The following is a 6635-nucleotide window of genomic DNA, read 5'->3' on the forward strand; positions in this document are numbered from 1 at the left end:
TAGGCTTCAATGTGCAGGCAGAGTATTGACTGACACAGTTGAAGTCCTTAAGTGCAAAAACATTAAAATTTATAGATCGAGAGGACTGACAACACCATCTCTTTCTTCTGTTGCTGCTGCTTATTTTTCCTCCTTATTAACAGTGTAGAAGTGGATGGGTCTTTGTATTTCTGGTCGCGTCAGGTGTACCTGGTTCCTCGATCAAGTGGTGGGTGTTATTTTAAGAATTCTTGTTTGTATCTTCGACCTGGATGAATCAAATTCAAACCCTGAATCAACAAAGATTAGTGAATTACGAAAGTATAATTAATGTTAAATACTTGGTAGACTGAATGACCCAACTCTCTACAGATGGACATGTAAGATAATTTTTCATATGATAATTATCTTTATTGGTCCCATGTGAGAATACGGTTATATTTAAGATATTGCTAAATTTCAAATCCATGGTTTATATAAGGAGTTAGTATCCTATTTATGCTCTTCCTTGATGGACGGTCGAGATCTAATGTCTAATACTAAAACTATAGGAACTTGATCCTCTCTGTACCTATGAAAGGGAAATAATAACCATTACTATTGTATTTAAGGAATTACTCACTATGCTTAACGTCAAGAGAGAGAAACCATGACATCCACAGGGTATTACCGCTGTTCCAGATTGATTAATCACAGACTAGGGATTGCGCTATAAGGTATTTCTCATATACTATTCTTGCATATTTATTGTGTGATTATCATGAAGTTCACGATCCTAATTAAGTATATCTATAAAATTAAATTTTATAGTTGGCATCTAGAGATTGTGTTTAGCACTCATGATCGTCCGTTATTGTATGCAATAGCAATATCGACGAAAATAAAATAAAATTTGGATTTGATTTTTTATTTTATTTTTATGTGATCATAATCGTTCTTATAGAATTGCATTCCTTTTCTCATCTAACTATCATGACCCATATCATACCCACACTTCAAGTTTTTTGTGTGATTTTCCATTACCTCATCAAAATCCTTTGTGATTTTTCATTATCTCAACAAAATCAAGTCAATTGAGAATTATGGTATACTATATAATTTAAGATCTTGTGGCCATTATTACTTATGCTTTCTTATATATTTTATATTATCTCTCTCTTGATTTTGGAAGAAAATATATTTCTACATTAATGACCTACTTAATTTTGGAGGAAATATATTTTAATTTAATACTAATGACCTATCATTTATTTCATGTAAATAAATTAACAGTTTTTGCTTAATGAGTTTATTTTTGGCCTCATGATTTTATTTTTGGCATGTAAATAATAAAAAAAAATTATTGTAAGAATATCATTTTTAAATAATGGCATATAATGAGCATATGAGGTAATAATGAACGTAATAATGATGATAAATGAAATGGAAGAATGCCGACATCATGTAATCATAAACATGCATAATTGTTCCACTAAAGTCCATATATTCTATTTGCCTTGTATGTGAAAGGGAGGTAAATTGGAGATATGATATAAATGAGAAATTATTTATTAGGCATTATATCTTTATGGCATGAATCAATAAGTGCTCCAAAGCAAATGAAGATAAACAGAATATTTTCATCACGTGAATAGTTATTAAGACATTAAAAATTGGAAACATTAATATTTTCTTGTGGGCATGTATATGTGTTATTTATATTAAGATTTTTTTTTGAAGCAAAGTTAATATTAATATAATGAGATAGTATTAAGTTTAAAACTAATGAAACCATCTTTTTTGTAAATTAGTGTACGCTTCCGCTTTATCGAAACAACGATTTTTTATCGAGTTTCATTATAAATTTTATGATCAAAAGCACTTTTTGACACCGTTAAATTTGTGTGTGCATTATGATATGGTTTGTGTGCTTGTGCGTTATGGTATAGTTTCTCTCACATTATTGTTTTTCTTTAAATTTTATGGGATTATACTTAAAATTATTATTGGACTCTTTAGTTATCACCACAGTGATACTAGAGTGTTATATCTCAGTATAATCATAATGTCATTATAAGCATGAATTTGCAAACTGTAAAGTATAGGTTTTGCAGTTGTCGACATCATGTGGTAATGACATTATCTTAGTTGATTGGCTATCACCACAGTGATGTCAAATCACTTTTGGTCATGATCACAATTTTGTCAAATGCTTGTAATCTTGTTTTTCTTACATGTATCAGAACAAAATTTACCCACAGAAAATTGGAGTTCACATAATTAAGAAAACACTAACTTATATGATTGTTGATCATACATTATGGATATGAACTGATTTGAATCTTGAGGGTGTCTGGTGTCATTATGTTTCACTTTTCTCCCAATGTTGATGATAATTTCAATTGTACGTATAAAATTATTGCGCTTGAGATTCTTAGGTCCTAATTCTTTAGTTATCATCACAGTGATACTAGACTGTTTTATCTTAGCAATAATAATAATTTTATTGTAAGCACGAATACGCCAACCCGTAAAGGCAAGGTTTAGTAGTTATTATGGCATTATTTTTGAGTTGTTTAGCAATCACCACGGTGATGTCAAATAATTTTTCCCGTCATAACCGTTATTATGTCAAGTACTTATAATATTGTTTTGCTTAAATGTATTAGAACAACAATTACCCACAGTTAAATTGAGTTCACATGTTTAAGATAACATTGAAGTGTACAATGTTATCTGATCATATATTATAGTAATTAAATAATTGACACATGATTTTACGTTATTTCTTAAAAGTGCATAAAAGAAAATTTACATAAATTAACTCATTATAGAGATGAGTAACCATTATGGATTTTGTTTTTCATCTTTTCATGAATATATTATTATGTTGTTTTATCCAAAACTTATTGCATCCTCTATACAAAATTGAGGTTTTATTTTTGGATAAACTACTCCATATTTGTGAAAATTTATGATCTTCATTGCATATTCTAACACCCTTCATTTTAATCCAGTATTCCTTATTCATCATGATTTTTTAAGTTTGCATCAAATTAAACTAGTGATGCATCAAAGAATTTTTCTTCAATGAAATTTCATTATTGAAACATACTTATAGATTTGCTCAATGTTTGTTTTGGGTTAATAAAGGTTCGCCATGTTCGGATATTTTTCAATTAAAGGGCGTTGATGTATTCATAATTTATATATATGCCATGCTTTTGAATAAGGATTATTTAACGTTTGGTATCCAGTAAATATCCAATACCTAACTTTGGTACCCAATATTTGAAATATTAAGAGTTGGTACCTTGACTAGACATCGACTGTCTAACTTTTTTATTTAATATTTTTTGTAATTTTAATTAAAAATTGATTTAAACTTAGATATTTACCCCCCAAAACTTACTGTCTTCTTCCATCTTCTTTCCTTTCCATGGTCTTGAACTGCTTCGGAATGAACAAGTAACAGCGTCGTAACTACTCAAGATCTCAAGGAATGATCTTTGAGTTGAAAATACTAATTCTTAAACTGAATACAACGGATGAAACCCATTAATTTGAACATTCCCATCTGATTAGATTATTAAGAAACACGGTAAATTGAAACCATTCATAATAACAAGTATCCCAAAATCTCTTCAACCACTTGTTCCTAAAATGACATAATGCCTTCCATTCATAATACCAATTGAAACCATATTAAGCCCCAATTAATCCCATTGTGAACCCTAATTGAAACCACAATTGAATATTGTCGTAACTTAACGAAGTTTGTTGAACATCCCTGCACCAAATTAAAATTTCTACCCAAACCAAGTTTGAATGCAAACCCAAATTATGTCCATCTCCAATTCCATCACCACCACCCGTAACACTAAAAACGAAACCAAACCTAGCACCACTTCCATCTTCTGTATTAGTAGCACCGCCGCCAGCGTCACCATTCAGATCGCCAATAGAAGTTAAACTACGAAGCAGTCTCCTTCCTTAGCATAGAAACAGCACCGCCATCACCTCGCCGATATCACCACAAACCAGAGAAGAACAACCAAACGCCATCACCAACAAAATCCATGGAGAAAAGACACCGACAAACAGTCAACACCACCACTATCTGTTGCCATCTGCATCATTTAAAAATAAGAAAGGAACCAAGAACAAACAAGATCCATTAACAGCAACCGAAAGAAGCAGCAGCAACAACGGATTGTTCTGAGAAAGAACTAAAGCCATTGTTATCCAAACTAACCCAGAGACATGAAGAAATCGATCCAAATACCCCAAAAAGAAACTTAACTAAAAGTGCAGGGTTAAATACGTAAAAAAAATTAATTATTATTATAATCAATAAAAATTATTAATAATAAAGTAAAAAATGAAAAACAGTTGGGTCAAATGTGGACTTTGACAGTCAACGTCCAATCTACGTACCAACACTTAATACTTAATATTTCAAATATTGGGTACCAAAGCTAGGTGTTGGATATTTGTTAGGTAAAGTGTATCTTTTTCTGTTTGGCCAAGTTCCATATTTTTTGAAAAAATGCTCTCGCCTCTTTCCTCTCTTAGCCCCTGCCGGAAGTTCCAACGGCTAGATTTAATCGTTTTTTCTGTGTCCTTTTTCTCCAACGGTCTTCTACAACGGCTAGTTACTACCGGAACTGTTACCGGATTTTCAAATTTCACTCTTTCTCCAATCTCTTTCTGCTCTCTGATGGTGCAATTTCTCAACCAATTCTGATTTTCTCTTCACCTGTGTCTTATGGCTACCTCTAATCTCTCGATTCAGTGTTACTGCAACTGCATAAACTTCTCAAATCACTCAAATCACACACCCCTCCCAGCGACAGAACAGATGAAGAAGGCCACCAAAATTACAGCAATTACCAAAATCACAAGAATCACTAACATCACTAGCATCACAATCGGCGCAAATCACTCAGAACATTACCGAATCACTAGTCACTCTAACCAGGAAGCTGGGTTTCCCTCTTCCATGGAAAACTCTGAACCCAATTTTGTTACCAAGTTACATTACACAGAAGAGTCCTCAATTAGCATTAGAAGCAACAAATCGTTCAATTTCAAAGAACAAAAGTATTTCCCTCATCTGCACTACAAAATCCTACAAACCCAAACTCAACCTTCTGGATTTTCCCTCAAAAGATTTTTTCTCATCACAAAATTTACCAAAATCACCAAAATCACTTCATTATCAAAAATACCCATATCTCTGATGTTTTCAGGACACTCACTACTCTCATTCTCGAGGATGTGAAGAAAAACATCAAATCTATTACAGCTCTATTCAATCTCAGGCCTTCTTATTTCTCTATTCAATCGATTACAGCCAGAACCAAACACTCTCATCCACCTAACATTATCCACCCCCCCCCCCCCCCCCCCCCCCCCCCCACCCCCCCAAGATCCAGATCCAACTAGCTTCTTCCCAACTGTTCCCCCTCAAGCTTTACCAACTTTGTCTCAAATCAAAGAACATCCAAGCTCAAAAAGAAGGCTTGGAAAGCTAGGAAGACAATTCATGTCTTTGCTGAAAAAACCACAGCCACTGACCCTGATTCTTCTTATGGAACTGGCAAGATTAATTCTATGCCTAAGAGGAAACAATCAAATCCTACTGAAGGCACTATGGAAACTAATGTAGCTGATAACACCAAAAGATTCAAGGATTACCCTAACAACTATGTTGAACCTCTGGACTCAAGCACTCCCCAAAAGGATAATGGGGACTCTGGCACCTACACATTTAATCCTGAGGTATATCTCATTACCATCTCTCATAGTAAACAGTATTATAAGCACTGCTACCATAGTTCTTCATATTGTTGCATGATAGCTTACTTTGACCCCCTAGCTAGAAGGCTTCTCTCTGAATATCCCTCAGTTTCCTATTTCTGCCAGTTCTTCATTTCAATAGCTTGGAACTGCCAAGGGCTAGGTAAAAAACATACCAAGAAATACCTTAATGACATGCTGAACAAATTCAATCCTGACATCTGTTTCATCTCTGAAACTAAACAGAAACATGGAAAACTTATAAAAACTATGCAACAACTTAATATTCAGAACTATTGGCATGTTAACCCTGGAAGGGCTAGTGGTACAGCTGGAGGTCTAATAATGATATGGAAGAACAATCTAGATGTTGAAATTTTGGATTACTCCATCAACAATATCAATGCTATAATCAAGCCTACTAGTGGCCCTTCTTGGTTATTTACTGGTTACTATGAAAATCCTTTTGAGACTAAGGATAAAATTCAATCTTGGAATACTCTGGAGTACACAGCTGCTAAACACTCTTTACCTTGGTTGGTCATTGGAGATTTCAACTTCATTTTGCATTATGATGAAAAGTACTGTACCCAACCTCTTGACAGTGTTGAAGCAAATCTCTTTAGTAACAAAATCATTGATTTAGATCTGAGTGATTTAGGCAATACAAGCTGCCCTTTCACTTGGTCTAATAAGAGAAGTGGTCTTGCTCTTACTGAGTAGAGACTGGATATAGGACTTGCCACTGAATCTTGGCTGCTCCTATATCCAAATTCCACTATCACTAATCTTTTAGCTCTTGGCTTTTACCATCACCCTATTCTTCTTAACACTAATCCTACTTGGTCCACTGGTAAAATCCCTTTCAAATTCTT

Source organism: Papaver somniferum, unplaced genomic scaffold (genome assembly GCF_003573695.1).
Source record: "Papaver somniferum cultivar HN1 unplaced genomic scaffold, ASM357369v1 unplaced-scaffold_21, whole genome shotgun sequence".
Taxonomy (NCBI): Eukaryota; Viridiplantae; Streptophyta; class Magnoliopsida; order Ranunculales; family Papaveraceae; genus Papaver; species Papaver somniferum.